The 24,162-nt window shown below is 38.3% G+C and overlaps 1 protein-coding gene across 1 annotated transcript in view; it reads left to right on the forward strand.

Moving 5' to 3' along the window:
- The window catches only part of pitpnc1a (phosphatidylinositol transfer protein cytoplasmic 1a), a 107,799-nt gene that overhangs the window by 37,489 nt on the left and 46,148 nt on the right, over positions 1-24,162 (forward strand). The gene's annotated exons all lie outside the window — the stretch shown is intronic.

Raw genomic sequence — 24,162 nt, forward strand, 5'->3', positions numbered from 1 at the left:
ACATGAGGGCAAGTAATTGGTGACAAAACTTTCATTTTTGGGCGAACTAACCCTTTAACAGGCCACTGTTCACTTGACAACCATACGCAAGAAGAAAAATTACAGCCTAATGCTTTTTTCAGATTTGGTTACAGCAGAGAATGAAAATAACTTTGGTCGCACGAGAATTGAGACACATTTTTTGCTGTTACTGTTGTGCTGATGTGGTTTAACACAAACCATGTGCAGATTCATAAGTCGACACCATTGCTGAGTATTTTCTCCTTAAAACTGCAGTGAACCAAAGACAGTCTCAAAAACACGGTTTGAAATCGCTGGTGTTTCTGACGTCACAAACTACCTTGTAACCAATCAGATCAACGTGTGATCGTCAAATGTCATTTTGTTGATCAAAGATGAGTTTTAAGGGATGCAGTTATTGACTACAGGGGCACTTTAACCATCTTTAATTAGAGTTTTGCTACGATGTTGCACCAGGATTATGAAATGGACCGCCCAAATGAATCAATTTACTAAAACGAATTAGATTTCCCAACACTACTTAGCATTACTTCTTTTAAATTCCAACACTGTGTCAGCATGATATCAGCCAAAACCACCATGTTCTCTGCATCGACTATTTCTAAGAACTCGAATCAGTTGACTGTTTACTGACAGCAAGATTACTGAAACCAAGCTGCAAACATTTTAATTTTGTGAATGCCAAGATCACCACAAGCTCTTGAAAGACTGCGGCGCTGCTGTCTGCTGGGTAGTTTATCTCACCCTGTGCAGCAATTCACCCTCATGAGGAAACTCCACTGGCCATGAGAGTTCATCAGCCACGGCTTATTAACTCACACAGGCAGGGGTTTGTGGGAGGGAAAGGGCCTTAAACAAGACTCTGTAGACCAGGGTTTTAACTTTTGGATCTCTCTCTCACACACACACACTCACAGTATGTTTTTCACTCTTTCATGATTTATTCAGAGGAAACAACCCCTGTTGAGTCTTTAGTGTCCATCTCTCCATCACTGAAGGAGTGCACAGCCATACGGATGCAAGAATTGGGTGCGTGACTGTGTGATAGCTGAAGACCCGGTGATAACTTTGCGTTTGGCATTGCAAACCTAAAGGAAATAAGCAGACAACGCTGTAATGGGTGTGATTGCATCACTGAGAGTCTCACATTTCAGCTCAAGTCATCCCTGTAAACACCTTTATTTAAGCACAGTGACATTTCCCAGCAGGCACCAGTCCACATTTAGCACATGCATATAGCAGTGGCAGGGCCCTGAGCTGATGGGGGTGAGGGGTGATGCGTGAGCTCAGGCTTGGGGTCATGGGTCATGTGTAAATGGAGGTTTGGTATGCCTGCTCATTTTTAGTTAGACCTCATCAGTAAAACAATTTTCATCCCTCACCCCTGGGACTGTTATTCTTTCGCAAACAATTTTGAATTGATCCACAATAATTAATGCAATTTTAATTTTCACTTTACATGCAACGTTTATGACTTTATATATCACGATTGCAGCTTCTCATAATTGCAAATTTATATCTTAAAATGTGATGTTATATCTCGTGATAAATTGCAACAGAATTACAACATGACATGACTGAAATTTCGTAATATCTTGCACTTACGACTTAGTTTCTTGCAATTAATCTTGCAATATGAAAATTGCTACTCTGTCTAATAATTGCAAATTCATATCGTATAATGTGACATTGACATTATATTTTGTAATATCTCACAATTATTGCAATGTATCTTTATATATTGCAATTGCGACTCAGTTTCTCATAATCGTAGCTTCTTATCTTACAGTGTGACGTTATATCTCACATGTTGTTTCTCATTATTGCAACATAATTACAATGTGACTTTATATTTCACAATATTACATCTTGCAATTGCCACTACTGTATATATTGCAATGTTACTTTACATTGCAATTGCAAGTCAGTTTTTTATAATTGCAAATTCATATCTTACAATGTGACATGTCGCATGATGATGTTTCTCATAATTGCAACAATCATATCTTACAACCTGACATTATATCTCACATGCTTTTGTTTCAGATAATTGGAACAATTACAACATGACATTTATATTTCAGAATATTTCGCGACTACGACTTAGTTTCTTGCAATTTCACATTGCAAATCTTGCAATATGACTTGCAATTGCGACTGTTTCTCATTGCAAATTCATATCTTACAATATGATGTTATCCCACATGGTGGTGTTTCTTATAATTGCATCATAATTATATTGACATATTCCAAAATCTGAAATATGAAAATACATATACATTTAGCGCAAAAAAACAGACCCACACTCATTCATTCACTCCAGGGGTTTCTATCAAAGAGCCCTCATCCACCCACACTGACCTTTCATAGTCACACATTCTGCTGTTTATCTGTCCTGTCTTTCTGTCTCAGTTTTTCTCATCCATTTAATAAGCCAATTTTGAATCAAATTAGCCTCTCAAAGCAGGTCTACACCCCATGTACAACTAATGGACTGAATGCATGTATGATATATGTGTGTCAGGTAGCACACATGAATTTGCTCAGTGTGGAGAGGAGAGAGTTATGGGGAGGCTACATTAGTGAGCGTTCAGTTATTTTCCCCCTGCGGAAGTCAGAGTATTTTGAGGGCTTTTTCTAAGTAGGGGTTGTGTAATTCAGTGTAATGCAGTACATTAGGTGTGTGTGGAAATATGAGATTCAAGCGTGAAGTGAATCCGCTCATGTTGCTTTGTGTGTGATTAGAAGTATTACGGCTCTTAAAAACATGTGGAAAACGTTCTTCATATTATGTTGTCTGCAGTGCTTTGTGAAGAGTGAGAATGTAGTCTCTCAAAGCCTGATGTTTGACGGTCGACATAAAGTATGGTCCACTTTGTAGTTTATTCTTGCCAAGAACCAGCCATATAAAAATGAAGAGACTGTCTGACCAACATGTAAAACATCTGTTATATTCGATATAAACACTGATGAGCAAACATAAACAGAAGCTCAACCGTACTTGCTTGACGCGTGAGAACAAACCTCATTGGTTCTTGCGGAAGCTCAAATGTGCTGCGTAACACGAGAATGAACCTCATTGGTTCTTGCTGAAGCTCAAACGTGCTGCGTAACACGAGAATGAACCTCATTGGTTCTTGCAGAAGCTCAAACGTGCTGTGTAACACAAGAATGAACCTCATTGGTTCTTGCAGAAGCTCAAATGTGCTGCGTAACCTGAGAATGAACCTCATTGGTTCTTGCAGAAGCTCAAACGTGCTGCGTAACCTGAGAATGAACCTCATTGGTTCTTGCAGAAGCTCAAACGTAACATGAGAATGAACCTCATTGGTTCTTGCAGAAGCTCAAACGTGCTGTGTAACACAAGAATGAACCTCATTGGTTCTTGCAGAAGCTCAAACGTGCTGCGTAACACGAGAATGAACCTCATTGGTTCTTGCGGAAGCTCAAATGTGCTGCGTAACACGAGGATGAACCTCATTGGTTCTTGCAGAAGCTCAAACGTGCTGCATAACACGAGAATTAACCTCATTGGTTCTTGCAGAAGCTCAAACGTGCTGCATAACACGAGAATGAACCTCATTGGTTCTTGCAGAAGCTCAAACGTGCTGCGTAACACGAGAATGAACCTCATTGGTTCTTGTTGAAGCTCAAACGTGCTGCGTAACACGAGGATGAACCTCATTGGTTCTTGTTAAAGCTCAAACGTGCTGCGTAACACGAGAATGAACCTCATTGGTTCTTGCTGAAGCTCAAACGTGCTGCGTAACACGAGAATGAACCTCATTGGTTCTTGTTGAAGCTCAAACGTGCTGCGTAACACGAGGATGAACCTCATTGGTTCTTGTTAAAGCTCAAACGTGCTGCGTAACACGAGAATGAACCTCATTGGTTCTTGCTGAAGCTCAAACGTGCTGCGTAACACAAGGAAAAATAAGTCTTATTCTTATTCTTAGTATTATTATTATTATTATAATGTAAAAAATGTTAGTCCTATTAACATGCTTCATTTCTTTAGGGGTAAACCTTTGCAAGAAGAAAACAAATGTAGTGCATCTTAAAGAGTGCAGAATTCACGTCATGTTTGAGCTTTTCTCCCAGGAATAACATGCGCTGGTGGTAGTGGCTATGAATCTCTCGATCTCTGAACCCTATTAAAGGTGTGAGAGTGTAGGACCCTCCTAAGTGCTCCTGGCTGTGAGAGTCCAGAGGGAGAGCAGCGATGAGCACCTTCACTGCCTGTCTGTCACAGCTGATAGAAAACAACAGTCCTGACTGAGAGAGGTGAGAAACTGTAATGCCTCAGACACAGAGAATAACCAGCTGCAGTCTTTGTCTTCTGGTGTTTTGTGTCTGACAACAGTCGCAACGACACTGTTCGAAACATCAGTGGCACAATTTTAAGCTGTTAAAGGGATAGGTCACCCAAAAATGAAAATTAGCCCATGATTTACTCACCCTCAAGCCATCCTAGTCGTATATGACATTCTTCTTTCAGATGAATACAATCGGAGTTATATTAAAAAATGTCCTGGCTCTTCCAAGCTTTATAATGGCAGTGAATGGCTTTTGAAGTCCATAAAAGTGCATCTATCCATCATAAAAGTGCATCTATCCATCATAAAAGTGCATCGATCCATCATAAAAGTGCACCACACGGCTCCGGCGAGTTAATAAAGGAAGTGAAGCGATGCTTTCGTGTAAGAAAAATATCGATATTTAAAACTTTATTGACTAAAATAACTAGCTTCCGGCAGACGGCCTACGCATCGATTTACGGCGAAAGAGTAACTCATGACGCATTGATAAACGTGGAAGCGCAGAAGATAGAGCAAAACAAAACACAGTCACGAACCAGTCAGAAAGAGAAATGTGGGAGGAGCTTGAGTTTGTTGCCCAGTCCTGTGTGTTTGGACCGCGAGAGGCTTCAAAGCTTACGCTACTCCTACATCCTACGTCATACACCATACACTCTTTTGGCATAAGTCGACTTGCGTAGGCCGTCTGCCGGAAGCTAGTTATTTTAGTCGATAAAGTTTTAAATATGGATATGTTTCTTATACAAACGCATTGCTTCGCTTCAGAAGGTCTTTATTAACCCACCAGAGGCGCAGGTGGAGCACTTTATTAATGAATGGATGCACTTTGATGGACTTCCAAAGACATACACCCATTCACTGCCTTTATAAAGCTTGGAAGAGCCAGGACATTTTTTTAATATAACTCTGATTGTATTCATCTGAAAGAAGAATGTCATGTACAACTAGGATGACCTGAGGGTGAGTAAATCATTGGCTAATTTTCTTTTTTGGGTGAACTATCCCTTCAAGCCATTAATAAGCCATTAATGAGCCATTAATCATTTTTTAGACATAAAAGCACTTGCACAAGAGCATCAAGATCTTCACGACAGACTTTCACTCTGACCTTGAGCCATTGGCCACCTTTATGGTTAAGCCCTGGTTGCAACTTTTCTTACACTGTAAACTCACTATAAATGCCTGTCAGTCAAAGGTCATTTGAGACCCTCCATGTAGTAGTTTTTGAACTAATGTCATTGAAAACATGTCATTTCTCATTTCATTCCCACATTGCACCCGTGTAGAGTAGAGGATTACAGTGAAATTACGGCAGTGTAAGTGGTGTTTTCCACCGAGAGTGAAAGTCAATGAATTCAATCTGACGTTTTAAAATAAACATGCTCCCCGCTGGGCGGTGGGTTGATTCGAGTGCGTTGGGCATGCTTGCTGTTTGCTGTCGGAGTTAATGACTTTTTTTGTGTGCAGGGCCACTGAGAGCAGAGGGCCGACCCCTCGATCTCTGAACCACTACTAAAACATCATCAGAATGCATGTCAGTTGCGGTGGAGCTCCCTGTTTTTGCATGCTTTACTTGGCACAATTATGTGAACGCAAACGCTTCAAGCTACACAAACTCGGCATATCACAAAGTAATTCATAACGTAACGCAAGCATGCATTGTATTCTCAGTGTTGCTGTCAACCATCTTCTCCTTCGCTCATTTTTGTCTTTCATGTAATGATCTTTCCCCGATAATCTTCCCCTCCACTGAGCTGTTAACAGTTGCGCTTGAATCATTGACTCAGTGAGAACCGAACCAGTTTGATTTATGAACGGATCATACAAGAACTGCTTGATTGAATCCTTAATTTGTCATAATTTAAGGGTTAGCAAGGATGCAATAAATTGATTAAAGGTGACTGTTAAGAAATGGATAATGTTACAAAAATCTTTCTATTTAAAAAAATTAAATCTTTCTATTCATCAAAATATTCCTGAAAAAAAAAAATGGTTTTAATAATCTTGAAGACACTGAAGACTGGATTAATGATGTTGAAAATTCAGCTTTACCATTGCAGGAGTAAATTACATATTACAATATATTCAAATACAAAACAGTTCTTTTAAATTGTATTAATATTTCACAATATTGCAGATTTTTACTGTATTTTTGATTAAAATATTGCCATCTTGGTAAGCAGAAGAGATTTTTAAAAACATAACATCTTACTGACCTCAAACATTTGAACAATAGTGTATTTCCAAAATAAATTTCCAGTTGTGCACCAAGGGAAAAATCCCCCTGTGGTGAAAATCAAGTTTTAATGTTGTTTATATGTCTATGTGGTGTTTTTAATGTGCTTTAAGACAAACCATGTGTAGATTCATAAGTCGACACCATTGCTGAGTATTTTCTTCTTAAAACTGCAGTGAACCAAAGACAGTCTCAAAAACACGCTTTGAAATCGCTGGTGTTTCTGACGTCACAAACTACCTTGTAACCAATCAGATCAACGTGTGATCGTCAACCAGTGGATCTCTGAGCTGGTGTGAGTGAGTGGAGGCGGGGTCATTTGCATATTAATAGATTCGCATATACTAAATGAGGCAAGGGTGTAGAGTTACATTCAAGCTATTTTAAGACATAAAGACATTTTTTAAAGGAAAAAACTTTTAAATATGTAATTTTGGTGATCAAAGATGAGTTTTAAGGGATACAATTATTGACTACAGGGGGACTTTAAACAATTCACATTCACAACATCTTTGGCTTAATTGTGATATTGTGATTAACTAATGTGATTTAAAAAAATAAATAGAATAAATGCACTACAACATTACATGAAAATGCACACTGTAAGAACAAAAATCTGTAGAAAAGCAGATAAAGCCCTGGAAGAAAATAGCGAGTACCTTGCCCGATTTTACAGACATTTCCTTCAACCGCACAACACAACATAATGCAAAGCGTGATTCAAAATACAGCTAAAACACTTCAATAAGGAAATTCTTTCATATTAACACAGTACGGCTTAGTGTGAATGATCCACCTTATGTAACAAACTACTGTCAGATTCAGAGCCTGTACGAGGCGTCTTGCGCACTCATTGATATGCATAAATGTGTGCGTGTCAGAGGGGGAATGAAAGGGAAGTGTGTCTGTCGTTTTATTGTTCTGTGACTCTGACAGTCTCTCCGTAGCGCAAACCTCACACTCTCTCTCGTCGTTTCACTGAGATGAGAGCGAATACGAGACGATTCTCTTTTCAACAGACAGCAGCAGAAGATCACGTACTCTCATACATCTACTGTATGTCCTGCCAACAGAGAATCTGCACCTTTCCACCTCATCCATAATCAGCACAAATCAACCATGCAAATCAATAATAAATGGTCATTATGGATTTCATTATCGATTAGTCAGCTCTTTACGTTCATTATCGATTTAGTGAAAACGCATACCGGGGTCAGAAAATAATGCTTTTATTCATGAGGATGAATTAAATAGATCAAAAATGAGAGTAAAGACACTTGTAATGTTACAAAAGATTTCGTTTTTTACTTTCTGTTCATCAAAGAATCTGGAAAAAATGTGTCAGGGTTTCCACCCAAATATTGAGCAGCACAACTGGGGTCTCTTAACCCTTAAATGCATGAATGTTTTGCCAGTCATGATCATTATTACATATTAGGGTATTTAGCGACCCGGATCTATATCTAACACAAATGGATCTCTACCTGATGCGATTAATATGAAACTCTCCTGGAAATAAAATAAAGCATATTTTGTTACCTTTTGGAGCTTGGAAGGGTTCAGTTTGAGCTGTCCTCATTTCCCAGTACATTCAGCATCTGGCTCATATTCACCATCTCAAACATATTCTCAAAACTATCATTTTCAAAATCTTCAAAATCAATATTTTGATCGAAGACAGCTTCTTCACCGGATCCACACTCAAAAAAATAAGCTGTTGAACTAACTTGATTAAAATTAAGGAAAACTTTTCCACGAAAATGAATTACATTTTTCCAACAAAATCTAATTTGTTTTAAATAATTTGTTGTAATCTTGTTGTATGAACTTAAAATCATTTAGTAATTCCTGCTAGATAAAGTTTTGTCAGGTTGACTACATTTAATTTTTGTCCTGCCTAAAATCGTCAACATTATAATTTTTTTGCTATTTTGACTCTACAGTTATTTCCAATGATAGAAGCTACTAGTGTTCAATTAAATTAAAACCACTTTTAACACAGTAATATTGAATATTACTTATGCAGGTCTGCGAAAGAGGTTTAATGCATGTACAGTGTATTCAGAGTGTCCACAGCCCTAGCCTAAACACAGTCGCCACTCTTCTGCATAATGGTAACCACAAAATTCAAAAACATTACAGAAAGTCCTCTGTTTCTAACATAACTGAATATTAAACACTAACATTAACTAACAACATCTTTCCATTTACAGAAAAACACATAAAATAGCACTTTAATCCCTAAATTTACCCTCCGAATGCAGTCCCTTGCAAAGCATGCTGGGAACTACAGATCCACTGCCCAGTTAGTTGTCAACAAAAATTATTCATGTAGTTTTCACACAAATTAAGTAAACTTCAGTTTTAAATATATTAGGTTGATTGAACACAATTAAATTAAGTTGTGACCAAATATTAAACAATTGTGTTACTTTAGCTTATTTTAATTCATTAATTTTAACAAGAGGCAAACATTTATTTTTTTGAGTACACCATCATGTGACAGTGACACTAATATTTGATTGTATTCAGCACTTGCTCTGCAGTAAATCACTGAGTCATTTCAAGTTTTGCTGATGATTCTTCCTATTCTTTTGTTTTCTGCCTGTGGCGACTATGAGTGAAACGTCACTTCATCATTGTGTATCAGACATCGCCACCTTGAGGAATAAATGTGAATTGCATTCGCACTTGAGTCATGAATGAACGAGGTGGCGGGAAGTAGCTAAATGACGTCCTGGGTACATCATTATTTCTATAGACCTTATTCACATCAGTGCCATCTTTGATTTTTAACGGTAATGAAAGTGAGGCTGTGAGGGATAGACATACATCTCGTCAGTGGTTTGTACTGTTATGTAAGGTGTTTTTGCATTGTTCTCATGACAAAAACACTGTAAAATATCTTTCCAAAAAATTTCAGTAGACAAAAAAACCCAGGCAACATGAGCTGTGGAAAATTATAAGTGATCTCAGAGCTTTATAAAGCTTTTTACAGCGGATGCCATTGAAAACTCGGTAAGTCTATCCCTCACAGCCTCACTTTCATTCCTGCCATGGGGCTGCTCTGAATAAGGTCTATTGCATGTCAGTGTACATTAGGAAAGGGGATTTATTTAGTAATTTCACAGGATTGGATGGTGAATCTAAAGCCCCTTTCACACAGAGATTCTGGAAAATACACGGATAATGTGTCCTAGGATCGTTTGATTTTGGTTCATTCAAACTGCCAGTGATTTTTCCGGAATCTGTTCACACACTTCCCGTAAAGATCCCGTAAAAAGACAGTTGTAGAAAGGCCAGTCTAATCTTCCGCTACCGCTCTTTCCATTGTAGTTGTGCACTTGGTGTTTTTTTATGCAGCGTCTGAAGTTTACTAATGATCCGCGCTTCCGATCTCGAGAAACCACGCTCGAGCATTTTTTCGTTCGTTCTTTGTTGATGACGAACACAATCTTTCTTATAAGAGCAACAAAATGCCCCTTACGGCATTGGTCCTGGCTTTTGTTCACACAGGGCGTGTTCCTGGACTGATCCCGGCAATGTTACTAGGTCCCCATCCCGGCATCGATCCCGGCATCAATCCCGGGACGTGTTTGCCTTCGCACAGAAGGCACTCTAGCAATTTCCCAGCAATTTCCCGGGATCAACGCACTGTGTGAAAGGGGCTTAAGAAAGGAGCACACTAGAGAACAAACGAAAACTACACTGGAGATGAAAGGAGATGGAATAGATTGATAAACAAACTGCCTTTTTTCTGCTATCTCACTGTTATCCATTTTGTCCCCTGATGGTGAGGGCTGATATCACAGTGCTCTCTGGGAAAATAGACATGTAAACGTGTAAAACAAGAATCTGTGTGCTCAGGTCTGCAGTGTGTAAAGTGATCATACGGATCACATGCTAAACATCCTTCAGAGAATCTACCTGGGCTCTTGACAGCGCGATACAGTTGCTATGTATAGTTGCCATGCAACTAGCGTTTGGAATGTAATCGTGCAAGAAATGGTTCTCTTTAGTATTCATTGCTTTCAAAGGATGTTCTATAGCAATATTTCCTGACATCCCCCATGCTCTGATAAGACCTGCATGAAGGGTTAGTTCACCCAACAATGAAAATTATGTAATCCTCACCCCAATGTTGTTCCAAATCCATATGATGATCGTTCTTCTGTAGAACACAAAAGGAGATGTTTAATACAATGACAAAAACAACACAATCATAATCTAAGAATGGTCCATCTGGTAACATGATAGCTTTGTGTGGGGAAACATGTATGTAAATCATCACAAACAAAGGTCATGTGATTTCAGAAGACTTGGCATATAGTGCACATGTCATACGTAGATACATCTATGATGCTTTTGTTTGCTTTTTTGTCCATTTTTATTGGAGCGTTACAGGTTGCGTCCCAATTCACTGTCATTGAAAACAGCTGCTAAGCTTCTCCTTTTGTGTTTTTAACAGAAGAAAGAAAGTCACGTGTATTTTAGCGCAAATTTATCTGTCATTAGGGTGTCAACATGGACAGGTCCTCATCCTTGAAAACCATGAACAAAATTACACAAGCTAACGGAGGATACAACCCAAATGGCATTAAACACCGGTTCACTTGCAATGAAGAGAAACAGGGTTTGTGTCTGTCATTTTGATTTTGTTACGGCTATTCCAGTCATGGTTTATTTTTTCTGAAAGGCATTTTGTACATTAAAAGTTTCTGTTATAATAAGCAAAACCAGTTGAGAACTACTTTGTTTTTCTGTTTCTTATGAACACATTGTGGTCATGAAAGCACATATAAGTGAGAAGCAAGCATGCTGTTACTTGTGTAATTGTGTTCCTCTCTCTCTCTCTTTCTCTCAGAAACGTTCATTAACACGTTCGCTTGCGTCACATTCATGTGCAAACACTGTAATGTCTTGTGCGACATTCACACCCCCAGCCTTCCACACACACATATGGGTCTTGTTTCAGCTTTGGGCACTATTATGTCCCAGGATTTTTTTTATTATTATTATTTAAAACTAACATATTCTCAACTTTTTGTTATGTGAAGGTCACAATAAGACTGTTTTGGAAATTTGTTGCATATCTTCATCATTTGTTTTTGCTACTTTCAACCATGGTCTACTGTTTCTTTTATTCATAGACATTGTTTTACCTTTTGTCCCAGACTTTCATTCTTAAAATATGAAAATGTATCATGCATTATTAGGCTACTTAAGTAATCATAAAACATTTCAATATTTATTGTCAAATTATGTAACGATATAATATACTGTATACAATATATGCAGTTTAATTACGACTATACCCTCCTTTGGTGTGATTTAAGATGAAATATCAGATGGGATGTATAAAAAACTCAAGTTAAACACTCTGTGAACAGAATATTTTTGTGCATAATTTTTCAATCAATCTGTTTTGTTTGTTTTTTGCAAAGAAAGTGAAAATGTTATTTAAATGATTATGGATGATTATGATTTCACTTTTCTAACTTTAGTTAGTGTGTAATGTTGCTGTTTGAGCATAAACAACTTCTGCGAAGTTACAACGCTCAAAGTTCAAAGCAAAGGGAGATATTTGCTTTTAAAGAAATAGTTTTTTAAGGACTACAACAAACAGCTGATAGGGACTACACGACATTCCTCCTGGGTTAGTGACATCACCAACCCTAAAATTTACATAAACCCCACCTCCAGGAACGTGATTTATAGATGATCAAGACAGAATATGCTAATCAATGACTAGAAGATAACTACACATAAGCTACATAAATTCATCAACTACTTCTTGAGTCTCTCCATCTTTGTCTGAATCCGGTTTTAACACAAAAGGCTAAAAGTTTTTGAAATGTTCAGTGCGTATGTGTGAGGTAAAATGACACAAACTCTTGAAGCTCCGCCCCTCTGTGCCGGGAGCAGCAGCTCATTTGCATTTAAAGGAGCAGACAAAAAATGGCGTGTTTTTGCTCACCCTCAAAAAGTGACAATTTTAACATGCTATATAAAAATATCTGTGGGGTATTTTGAGCTAAAACTTCACATACACGTGTCAGAGACTTATTTTACATCTTGTGAAAAGGGCATTACACCACCCCTTTAATTGTTCAAAATAATTTGTGATACATAAAATTTGCTTTAAATGGATAGTTCACCCAAAAATGAAAATTGTCATGAATTACTCGCCCTCATGTCATTCCAAACCTGTAAGACTTTTGTTCATCTTCGGAACACAAATGAAGATCTTTTTAATAAAATCTGAGAGATTTCTGTCCCTCCACTGACAGTCTACGCAACTACCACTTTGATGCTTAAAGTTCATAAAGAGATCGTAAAACTAATCCATATGAATTGAGCAGATTAGTCCAAATCTGAAGAGACACGATCGTTCACTTTATATGATGAACAGATTTAATTTAGGCTTTTATTCACATATAAATTCATAAACACACACATCAGTTGTGCTTAACGGAAGCTCAAGCTTGTTCGCTTGATTTGTGAGAACCAATGAGGTTCATCTTCGTGTTACGCAGCACATTTGAGCTTCAGCAAGAACCAATTTGGTTCATTCTCGTGTTACGCAGCACGTTTGAGCTTCATCAAGAACCAATGAGGTTCATCCTCGTGTTACGCAGCACGTTTGAGTTTCAGCAAGAACCAATGAGGTTTGTTCTCACGCGTCAAAGCAAGTACATTCGAGCTTCCGTTTATGTTATCTAATCAATGTTTACTGTATATGTGAGTAAAAGCCTAAATTCAATCAGTGCATCATATAAAGTGATCTTGTCTATTTAAGAAAATTTGGACTAAACTACTTGATTCATATGGATTCGTTTTACGATCACTTTATGAACTTTTTGAAGCATCAAAGAAATAGTTGCATACATGAAGGGACAGAAATCTGTCCGATTTCATTAGAAAGATCTTCATATGTGTTCCGAAGTTGAATGAAAGTCTTACGGGTTTGTAACGACATGAGGGTGAATAAATTATGACAGAATTTTCATTTTTGGGTGAACTAACCCTTTAAGGAGACGGCCGTTTTGTTCCGCCTCTGTTGCCTTGGCTTTTGGCTTGCTTAGTTGGAGACATTAATATTCAACAATATTATTGATCTGCCTTATTTAGGGTGGACGATGACGCAATTTTCTTCTAGAAACAAACTTTGTTGTATTATATTCATGTTATCAATGTGAAGCTGCTTTGATACAATCTGTATTGTAAAAAGCGCTATATAAATAAAGGTGACTTGACTTGACTTGACTTCCGGAAAATATTCCCATCACCGTGCATTAATGCAAATAAACACAATACGTTGATTGAGATGCGCTGTAAATTACATTTGCTGGTTCAGAAAAATACGATCGTATTCTCCTGCGACGAATATAAATGTCCACTGGAGGACACAGTCAAAAAACTAGTAAGAGTCATCCTGAAAGGAAGTTGCGATAGTCTTTTCTTCCCTATTATGACATATGAGAGTGAAACGGCTTCTCGAACAAGAACAGATGTAGGGCGGGTCTTGATTTTGTCCATGGGGAATTGATTGAATGGTTGTGGTTTGCTATTGGTGGATCTCATGTGAGTGACAGGTGGCCCCGCCCTCACACCAGTAAACACGTCGTCAGAGAAGAGAAGAGCTGCAAGAGGGAGGGAAAGATATTTTGATTAAAGATTACGTTTATTGCATTATGTCTTTAAAAAATATGTTTTAAGCGTTTTCTAAAGTGCTAATTTCTAAAAGTCCACAGGGCTGAAAGTGCCCATAGCTGAAGAAACGCCCATAAACACACACTCTCGTTCCCCCATCTATTCCCCTGACACTCCATTGACCCGTGTTATATGCTGTGCTGGCGCTGAGGCTGCACTCTCTCCAGCAGTGATGGATGAGGTGGAGATAACAGCAGCCGATGTGCGCAGAACCTCCAATCATTTACCTGACAGTCACTCCACCAGTCCTGGAAAAAGGGCACCTTGCCAGGGTCTCCTCTCTCTCAGCTCCTCCCTCCAGTCCCCCATGTTCCTGTATCATCCTGCGTCGTTCTTTCACCCTGCCATCACCATGGGCGCTGATGTTAAGAACACATTGCTCACCCAAGGCTCACGGCAACACGATCAATCACACACGTGCGAACACAGGATGCTGTCTCATAAATACAGCCCCCAATGCTTCCTCTGTCAAACTCCACCGGTGGGCTTGGATTTGATCTAATCAACACTGAGGTGGCTAGGATATCCTAAATAATCACTGCTGTCGAATATTTTTTTTTCCCAGAATGCTTTGGGCTAACAACACCATTTTAAGTGGTTATTAGACCTTGAAACCTCTTGCTTTGACACTTCTACGGAGATGATGATTGAACATTGAAAATTGTCATGAATTACTTACCCTCATGTCATTCCAAACCCATAAGACTTTCGTTCATCTTCGGAACACAAATGAAAATCTTTTTTAATAATAAAAATTAATGAGAGATTTCTGTCCCCCCCATTGACAGTCTACGCAACTACCACTTTGATGCTTCAAAAAGTTCATAAAGAGATCGTAAAACTAATCCATATGAATTGAGCGGTTTAGTCCAAATTTTCTGAAGAGACGTGTTCACTTTATATGATGAACAGATTTAATTTAGGCTTTTATTCACATATAAATATTCATAAACTCACACATCAGTTGTGCTAAACTGAAGCTCAAGCATGTTCGCTTGACGTGAGAACCAATGAGGTTCATTCTCGTGTTACGCAGCACTTTTGAGCTTCAGCAAGAACCAATGAGGTTTGTTCTTACGCGTCAAAGCAAGTACGTTAGAGCTTTTGTTTATGTTCTCTAATCAATGCTTATGATTAAAAGCCTAAATTCAATCCGTGCATCATATAAAGTGATCTTGTCTATTTAAGAAAAATTTGGACTTAACTACTTGATTCATATGGATTAGTTTTACGATCACTTTATTAACTTTTTGAAGCATCAAAGTAGTAGTTGCATATATGAAGGGACAGAAATCTCTCCGATTACATTAGAAAGATGCTTTCTTGTACTAAATGAATGGGGATTAAAGCATGATGTCTTTTTTAGCCAAAAAACATGAAGTCAAAATGGACCCCATTTACTTTCTTTATAAATGTTTTCTCCATTGGAGCTGGTCAGACTGGGAGACCAGAGGATAGTTCACATTGGGCGAATTCCAATCAGAAGTGAGCATCCCTATGCCATACTAGAGCCCTTGAAGTGGGGACTTTGGAGTGAGCAGGGCGCTTGCGTGTCATAATGAAGCCATTGGGAATGCACTTGGCGAAAGGAGCAATGAAAGACAACAATTTCCTCATTATCTTCACCTGAAATTATACTGTGAAAATGCAGCGCTGCACCCGTCACCCCATTAGCTGTTCTTAGAACAGGAATTTCTTGTATTATTGTTGTTTTTAAAATATGTATTTTGTGTTTGTGTGTGTATTCCACCATTTGATCTCGACTTTAAAACTTGCTGTCTCTTCTGTGGACTCTGCATGTTGTCATATTTACCTAACGTATCTACTATTAAACATCCCCTTTGCTAACGGGCTTGTGGAAGGGCCCTTGGTAAAGGTGTTTATGATGTCCACTTCCCCAAGTGCCCTTCAAAGGCTCAAACACACTGTTTAAAGTGTGCCCTTTATTTCTTCTGTGCAACCGAAAAGAATATATTTTGAAGAACATTTCTACTGTTTTTGTTCATACAATGAAAGTCAATGGGGTCCAAAAAAAAAGTCAAAATATATTTTGTTCTACTGAAGGTTTGGTGAACTATCCCTCTAAACCAAAGGTCTAACAGAAATATGCAACCCGATATTATTAGGAAAACTGTTTTATTCAAACGATTCATAAGAATTTTAGATCCACCCCTAAACCCTCAGTGGGGTTTTTAAGCAGATTGTACAAAAATTAGCTAATGAGATTGTACGAACTCGTTCGAATTCACGACCAAAACTTAAATTGGTTACAAATTTCCACGAGAGTGTGTTTTGAGACATTATGTGTATTCAATAAGACTGCAAATGTTAAAAAATAATGCTATGTAAATACCATGGTCAGGGCTACAGAAAAGGAGGGGATGGTGTTATACTAGAACAATTACATATTTTATAACAATTACACACACTTGCTTACTGGGTCTCTGACCATGGTACAGGAATATGGTATTCATTATGTATTCTATATATATCTAATGTCATGGTACCTCTACAGTATAACATAGAGCTTGTTTTGGCACATGTACAGCATGTACATTGCGTGGGTTGATAAGAAACTGTTTTGCTCTTTGTTCTGATTGAGCTTTCTAGAAGAACAGTTGCTGTTTGATTAGCCCCCCTTCATCTGATAGAGGCTGCTTAGCATTGTTAAATAAACGGTTCACATCTCTCTGGGTGGTTAAGTGTGAGGTATTGGTTTAAAATCAAAGTGTTCTCTCTCCTCGGAAAGGAGAGCACAATTATCACCCAACCAGCAATGGCTCCGGTAAACGGTGTTTGTTTCTTCTTTAATAACAGAGCCTGAGGTTTTTTTGTGAAATGCTTGTCAATGTCAGCTAAATTCATGGGTCTGGTGCGGTCTTAAAAAGTAACAATTCTGTCATTCATCTAACATCATGTCGCTCCAAACTCATTCTGCTTTGTTTTCCATTGAAATGTCAGGCAGAGCATCTAGAGTGCTTTCCTTTTTTTCCCTTTATGGGAACTGAGACCATCATGTTCCAGAAATACCAAAAAGCAACATGAAAGTGGTCCATACAAGTAATGCACTATATTTCACCTCTTCAGAGGGGAACAGAATCTGAAAAAAGATTCAAACTGTGGATGCCCTAAGTGTTATTGCAGCACATGACAGAAAAAACAAAACAATGAAGTCATTTTTTACAACAAAAAAATAATAATCAGGAATTCAACCGACACATGGATTACTTAGTAGTTTTCTCAGCACATAAAAATGGTATACGAGCATCTAAAAAATTTTTTTACACCGATCAGCTCTAAAGTGGAATTCAATTACAACTATTTAGTTGTTTTTAGTTTGGTTTTAATCCCAGAAATTGCAAAAAATATATACATTTTGGTTACACTTTATTTTAAGGTGTCATTGTTACAGTGTAATTATACATTTAAAGGATAATTCCGGTATTTAGCACTTTGAGTCTCTTTTCTGGTTTGTTTTGGATGAACTAGAGTGGTGGACACAGAAATTTTGACGATGGGTCCTGTCTCGACTTTTTGACTCGTTTAGAATCGCCTTTGACCGCTTCAGAGTGGCTGTCTATGGGCATGCACAAACATGTCCTTAAAACAACCCTTAACGTTCGTTTTCAAAACTGTGCAACTCACCGAGTGGTTAATGGTGTTCGTTGATGTTCCAAAACAAGTAGCGTCGCAAAATACAGTTTCTGTCGTGTTCTATGTGCATGCCCATAGACAGCCACTCTGAAGCGGTCAAAGGCGATTCTAAACGAGTCAAAAAGTCAAGACTGGACCCATCGTCAAACTTTCTGTGTCCACGTCTCTAGTTCATCCAAAACAAACCAGAAAAGAGACTCAAAGTGCTAAATACCGGAATTATCCTTTAAGTACTGAGTAATATTAATCAACTACATGTACTTACTATAGGGTTAGGGTAGGATTAGGATTTGGTTGAGGGCTAGTTACATGTAATTATGCATAATTTACAGTTATTACTATGGTAAAGTACATGTAACATATGTAACAAAGACACTGTAAAATAAAGTGTTACCGCGGTTTGTTATTATAGACAGCTGGAGTGCTTGAAGTCGTTCTCGTCAAGAAGATCACGGTTCATTTCCCGTTCTCCACGGGCACAAAATCCCTTAAGCTTTCTAATTAGTAGTGAATGGGCGGAATGTAAAAGTGGAGCGCCGGCGCTCGAGGTTTAATGATATAGTGGAGTCTGCGGAGTATTGTGTAGATAATGGCTCTACAGTCATCTGTGACCATCGCTCGCCTACTCTCAACAGCCTGTTGCCCGAGATACAGTCATTCACTTTGTCTTCTCAATAGCGCTTTCTTAGACAATACATCGAGGAGGAAGGCTTTTCTAAAGTGTTTGTATTCAAGTGCCTCTGCACATTGTGTGTGTGTGTGTGTGTGTTCTTTCAATCGGACAGGCAGCCGAGAGAAAGTTCTTCAGTCACTGAGGTTGCAGATATTCAGTTACAGCATTGATGTTGACACATACTGTAGTCAGTTCACTACAGCACACAGACCTCTCTGTGCTCGTGATTGAAGTCTTTCTTCAGTGTGCCCGAGAGAGGTTTTTCAGCATCAACAAAACCACAGTTTTCTCTCCCCAACACAATCAGGGCTGCCCTCAAGAGCTCTCGAAGAGCAGCCTGACTGCACAATCTAATGACTCGCCATTAAGTAACTCTGTTCCCATGAAACACAGGCACTCCGCAGGTAACGAACAAACAAAAAAGACTCAAGTTTGCTATCAAAGAAGATCAAGCAGTTGCCTGGGGGACACACTTCTCTATCCCTGCCTCATTTATTTATTTTTTAAATGTAATTTCACCACCGCCACTTAATGCACTCTCATGCAGTCCGTCCGTCCTCTCATCTCTCCTCGCGCCTGTCCGTCACACGCAAAGTGAAAGTGGCAGCGATGAATTATTCACCGCCACTTGAACTCCATAGCTGCTCTTGTTCTCTCGCTTTTTCTGCCGCTTTAATTGGGTTTCACAGGATAACAATGAGGACAATATCTCATTAATCAAACAAAGGGCCGTGGTGTTTTTGAAAAAAAGCTCAGATGAATGGAGGTGAAGGTGAGCATGGCATGCTTCAGGGGAGAGAGGAGATTAAACTGATAGTTGTGTGTAGCACATTAGGCATCGAATTTGAATGTTTGAAGTGTCATTTCTTCTGTAAGAGGAATTATGGCTGGTCGTGAAATGCTGGGTATCTATCTACTAGGATAGTGGCTCTCAACGGGGGCGTTCAGAGAACAACGGGGGGCTGTTGGAAGCAAGATTTTTGAAAGGGTTCATGGGGAGTGTTCACGAGTTTACACCAAAGATCCTGGCAAGACAAGATTAACATGTAATTACTTGCAAAATAATTGCCTACAACATTCTAAAATCTGCCAGTTTAATGCGACATGTAAGCTATGTATCGTTTCTTTTGCAACGACTCTATTATTTTTCCAGACTAGCGCTCAAGCACTGACTAGAATCCAGCGCTGACAAGAATCAGCATTCACGAGCTCAAAAATGTGTTTCGCGCTGACAACGATCCAGCGCCGACTAGAATCACGCAGCGGAGGAATGGAAAGTTGACAAGCCATTAAAAAAGTATTGCCTTAAGAACCACTTATACATGTTCAAATATTTTCAATAAATCATGTTCCCATTCACTCCGGCGACGAATTTTAAAACTAATTAAACTAAATTCTATTTATAAGGTAAACGTTTACATTTTTAGGCATTAACTAATGGCAAACTGTTTTCTTTGTTCATGTAATGGATTTTTCCCCTAAACCCGACTATCTAGCCTCTACAAATCAACACTTAATAAATAAAACTGTTGCGTCTACTGATCGACACAGAGCGTCTACAAATCGACACTTAATAACCTTTATACTCTAGTTCTTGCGTCTTCAGTCGACAACTGGCCGAGTTTCTAACTAACTTGCTTCCCTAAACTGACCTGCTGCGCACCAGTAATAATCGACAAACAGACTTTAGCAAATGTCCTTTAAATGCTTTAATAACGGCCAGGAGATCTTCCTGAGCAGTTCTCAGGGAATCTCTCCCAAGAAGCAAGGCTGGAGGATCTCAGACAAATTCCATTGAGAATCCCACCAGAAAACACAGATACAACCGTTTTTATAGAATCGAGAAAACAAAGAAGACTAACATGTCACCTTAAATATGATTGGTTCAATTGGTTCAAAAGCCCCAACCTTTTTCCTCCGTCACTGGCACAAGCAAACTGTTTTAATGATGACTTCAATTGTTAATCACAAGATTCTAACCGACTGTCTAGTTTCATTTTCCGAACTATGTTATTTATACATAGATACGCACACAGTCAAAGTCACAAGTTTTCCATTGGTTTCGTCACAGTACATACTGTTCAATTGTTAGATGTTAATTAAGGTTATATGTTAGAAACATGGTTAGTTTAATATACAGTTTAAAATTTCTACGACATTCACCAAGTAATTTACTGGTCAGGCATTATTGTTAACTCGCAAGACTGTAAGGAGAAAATGACAATTTGATGGATAATTTAAATATATTCTGTAATCACATTTTGGTAATGTATTAATTCCGCCGATTTTCAAATGGATAAAGAAAAAAAAACCTGCCCAAGTGTTTTTAAATGTTGGCTTTATTAAACTATGTTTTAAACGTGAATAAACAGTCTCATATGTCTATTTATTTTTAATATAGACCTACTATTTATTAATTTATTGTTTTATTTAATTTAACATTTTTACATTTTACATGAATAATCAAACATTTAACATAAAACAAGAATTGCACAACAATTTTTAATGTCTACTCATTTGTCCATTTTAAAATGATTTATTAATTTACATTTTTATGTTTTAATTAAACTGATTTACGCTATTCCGTCAAAGAAATCAATTAATCCTTTGCTGATACTTCCTCGTCATCATGTCATGGAGAGCGCAGTTCATGCTAAGGAACCTGGATAATGGATGGGGGCGCTGGCCCAAAAAAAGGTTGAGAACCACTGTACTAGGATAAGAGCAACTTAAAGGTGAAGCGTAACATTTTTTATAAAAATGTTAAAATACTTGTTCCTATCCTAGCTTATTGTGAATAGATAACTACAAGCAAGCATTTTGTAGATCTATTTCCATAAAAAAACAAAAAACAATGTGGCTCATTTTTCTATAATGGTTTCAAAACATTGCTCTGTTTGTTTAACCCGTCATAGCAGCACTAGCTCAACCAATGATGTGAGTTTGTAGTGAGACTGACTGACCAATTACAGGTGAGGGGTGTGTTTAGGAAACTTTTTGGGGAACAGTCTTTATTTTTGCAATTCTGTTTCATCCAGGTAGACTTTACACACTTGGTCTGTCTTAGCTTTTTCTATCTCTCTATAAGTGCACTCACATTAACAAAATTGTGTGCAAAGAACTATTTTGTGTTTGTACATTGTTACGCTATGCTGTCAATAGTGTATATAGAAATGTATAAAACACAGCTCACTTTCAAATACAGTTTATTTTCAAATCAAACCACTTTCTGTTGGTCAACAGATCAAAGGACTTGAACAACTTGAACCTGATTGGAAATCCTTTACCCTTGCGGGAATTTCCCACTGGTGTGGATTCCTGTTAAAATGACTGGATTTCGCTCGAGAACATTTGCTGAACATAAATGTGACAAAGTTCTAGACGATTTTTACCCATCCTTTAGTTCTAAATAGGCTTAGGGTTAATAGGTTCAGGGTTACTACCTAGTTATTACAGTTACTGTAATCACTATAATAAGTGCATAGTAAGTACATGTGGAACAAGATTGTAAAATAAAGTGCTACATGATCATGTAAATTTAGATTTTAGTGCATTAATATTTTTTTTTTTTTTGCCATTTTATTTGACAAACTGAGGTTCAAGTACAAGATGGGCCACAGAAACTGCACAAATACATCAGGCTAAAAATATTTTGAATGTTCTTTTGATATCGAAGACATTTAAAAGCTCCTTTTAGAAACATATAGTAGCACTAAAGGAAAAGACACACACTGATTGTGTTTTTACCCAGCCTGAAGGCTTTTAAAATGAGAAATACGTCATTCCTGATAATTGACCTATAAATATAACCGCATGAGCCTGCAGGGCTGTGGTCATACTCCGCATGTATGACTGGCTTGATAAGGATCATTGCGTGTCTCCAGTGAGGCAGTAGATGCAGAAAGCTGAGCAGATGCCCGAGGCCTGTTCTGTTCACACAGATAAGCAGCTGTCACAGCTGTCATACTCTCCAAAACTTATGATACTGCGTGCTGTATCAGGCAGAGAATAACCCTCGTGATTGTGAGGCTGCGGTAAACTTCCAGTGACTTGTGAAATGGGCTGGAACTTGTTCCTGTGATGGACCGAAGGCTATTTCTAATCTTAATCTGGTCCACATTACAGGTTATTTGGGCAATTAAAGGTGAACTAAGTAACTTTTTTTACCTTAACTGAACAGCTTCGGAGTCATTGGAATGGTTATATTACTTATTTCGGGTTGAATGGTGGTCGTTTCGCACCCCCCTGGTGCCCGTGAGCGGAAAATACGCACTTGCAACTTTGAGCCGGCGGGCCGCCAGCCGCTGCGTCAGGAAGTCTCGCGTGATATCAGGTCTCGCGATGTAAACAATTGCTTTACGGCCAAAATAAATCTGCTAAAATGCTGTCATTGTTGCGCTCCCTCACGCTGTCCGAACCCGAATGAAGAAGACGTTTTAAAGAACGTCCCATCTGCTTTGATGTCGTTGATCTATAGCCTCTGGTGTCTGAGAATCACCAACGAGTTTTTACAACAGTGTTGTCAAATATCTGTTCCGAAGCTGTGGGGGGAGCTCTAGAGAGAAACCTGCGAGCAAAAAGCGAGAATACAGCGAAGAAGTCCCGAAGCTACTGAGTGCTGCTTTAACAGGAGACAATGTTACTTGCATATAAAGTGGCCAAAGTAGTGTGACATTTAGGAGTGGATGAATCTGAAATCGTATCTATAACTTGATGTAACTTTATAAGTGTGCTTAAAGTCTGCAACTACTTGGATTTACATAACAATAGTAAAGAAAAGTAGTGCACAAGTGAAACGGCTATATAACTAGAAAAAATGTGGGTTGAGACTTGATTTAGTTCATTTAGAGTTGACTGGATTGTGGAAAATGGGCATTGCAAACAAAAGAGATGACCAGCATGAATTCCAGTGGTTGGCTTATGCTGGTCTAGCTGGTGTACTCTTGCTGGTTAAGAGTACCCCTGTGGTGAAAATATATTTTTTTATGTTGTTTATATGTCTATGTGGTGTTTTTAATATGCTTTAAGACAAACCATGAGTAAATTCATAAGTCGACACCATTGCTGAGTATTTTCTCCTTAAAACTGCAGTGAACCAAAGACAGTCTCAAAAACACGGTTTGAAATCACTGGTGTTTCTGACGTCACAAACTACCTTGTAACCAATCATGTCAATGTGTGATCGTCAACCAGTGGATCTCTGAGCTGGTGTGAGTGAGTGGAGGTGGGGCTAATTTGCATATTCATAGAACCGCGTATACTAAATGAGGCAAGGGTGTAGAGTTACATTTAAGCTATAAGAACAAAATGATGAACCAATTGCAGACAAAAGGTCTATTCACACCGAGAGTGAAATGAAGAAACACTCCGACTCATTCACACTCTGACCATGTCTGCGCTATTTCTATCCAGAAGTTATGACCCATAGAAATGTTTTTGTACTTGTTTAACTAGAGTTGCCCCTCACACAAGCATTCATTAGCAGTGCCGTCTGTTGTTGCCGTCTCCAGTAGTTTTTTGTCTACTGATATTTTTATTTTTATTTT

The sequence above is a fragment of the Leuciscus leuciscus genome (assembly GCF_965113295.1).
Source record: "Leuciscus leuciscus genome assembly, chromosome: 1".
Classification (NCBI taxonomy): Eukaryota; Metazoa; Chordata; class Actinopteri; order Cypriniformes; family Leuciscidae; genus Leuciscus; species Leuciscus leuciscus.